Consider the following 2,181-nt stretch of genomic DNA (forward strand, 5'->3'; position numbering starts at 1 on the left):
CCCACGCCGAGTCTCGTGTCCCTCGCCCCCGATTTAGACACTGGGACTCAACGAAAGTCACCCGCTCAGCCCCGCGCGTGGGTTCATGATGTTCACTTATAAAAAAAAAAAAAAGATTTGACTCTGAATCCTTCGTAATGATTCTCCGGAGGGCCCCAAAAAATTGTCGTCTCCCCCGAGTGCCTCTTGAAGCACTTGTAATGTTGTGTTCAAGTGAACTTGTGTTCTGTCAAAAGGTAATTTATGAAATATGAATTTTTTTTTTGTTTTTTTTTTATGGGGGCGCGAGGGGGGGGTGTTCACATCCTGTGAGTGGGCCGGTTGGAGCTGCAGGCATGCATTGTGCATGCGTGGGGATTTTACACGAGGGGACACTGCACACTCACACACTTATACTATCCAGTGATCTTTCAGTCTAGACCTAAACTCTGTTAAGGGTGTTTTTGTGTAGATTAAAAAACAAAAAACAAAAAACAACAACAACATTCTTGTGTGACATGTTTTAACTTATTGTATGTGCTATATTACTTGACACATTTCTTATTAAATGTTTGATCTTACATTGAAATGCATCACATTGACAGGTTTGTACCAATTAAAAAAAAAAAGCAACAAATAAAAGTACTTTTAAAGAATGTCCAAATGTCTCTGGTCAATTTGATTTTATTGGAGCTCATTTCTATCATCTCAAATTTTCTTTTATGGCGTGGTTTTTTGTTTGTGGTCATTGCTCACTGACTTCGATTTATGAGTATCGGCTTTAGTCAACGTATCAGTGATCTGATCACTTTATTAGGAACACCAGCACAATATTATGACATCTACTTAGGAGCGACGTATTTGATAGTTTTTGTTGTTGTAGTTTCCATTGATGTGAACTGAGAGCTAATATTTTGTCCCACCAACACTGTCATTCTCCAACCACAATAATAATCACATTGTTCAGTCAATGCCTCTATTATTGTGTCCATCAAAATTGAGCTTTCTTATCTTTGTAAAGATGCATTTAGTATTATTCAGACTAATCATAATAATTTTTAAAAAATAGGTTCTACACATAGTACCCAAATGTGGGTCTTTGGCCACATAAGAGCACACCAAATGCACAAATGATTCTTGGATATTGAACACCATCAATAACCATTTGATTCTGGTAGTGAATCATGAAAGAACTTTGAATAATCTTAAAAAAAAAAAAAAAAAGGACTAGTTTCTTCCTTTAAGAATAAAAATAATATCTCTGAAGAGCCTTTATTTATTTATGTATTTATTTATTTAATAGCGCTGGCATTGGATCTTATAGACACGGTTACTTTCCGTATACTTGCATTTAGTTTCACACAAATTGCATAATTTAATAATAAGTATGTCCTATCGTGCTGCTGATTAAATTGTGAATACAATCTCCTTAGTGTTGCCATGTTTTTTTTTGTTTTTTTTTTTACATAAGAAGCAATCTCACAGTCACAATCATCAATATTTACTCATACTGTAAAACAGCAAGCAAATATGTGCCTTTGTTTTAATGTCCAATTATCTTCTCCAGATATTAATATTTGTAAAAGATAAACTCACTGGATGTGAGGTGAAAATACCTTACCAAGATGAAATGTGGACCCCACTTCAACACAGTGCGGGCCCCTTGCTGGTCACAGGGTGCTAATTGATGAGATATGACTTCCGATCAGCAGCACCGCCTGCAAGCCCATAATTGGATTTTTCTTGTTTCGGCATCAAAACATTGCGGGTTCAATTAAGGATTCCTCCTAATGAACAAAAGTTTTATTGCAGCTGAGCTAAAACAGTTTGCCTCACACCTTTTCCTATTAGTGTCAACTTGCTTGTCGCTACTGAGGCCACATCCTGAACATCCATTTATTTCTGTTATGCGGGTGTGTCGGACAGTTGAATACATGGATGAACATGTACAACCTAATGACATCCTCTCTATATAAACAAAATAGATATCAAAATCAGCCATCCATCCATTTTCCGATTCGCTTATCCTCACAAGAGTCGCGGGGGGAGGGGGGGGGATGCTGGAGCCTATCCCAGCCGTCTTCGGGCAGTAGGCGGGGGACACCCTGAACCGGTTACCAACCAATCGCAGGGCACACAGAGACCAACAACCATCCGCGCTCACATTCACACCTCGGGACAATCATCAAATACAAAAATCTG

This window comes from Hippocampus comes, unplaced genomic scaffold (assembly GCF_001891065.2).
Source record: "Hippocampus comes isolate QL1 unplaced genomic scaffold, H_comes_QL1_v1.1 scaffold155, whole genome shotgun sequence".
NCBI lineage: Eukaryota > Metazoa > Chordata > Actinopteri > Syngnathiformes > Syngnathidae > Hippocampus > Hippocampus comes.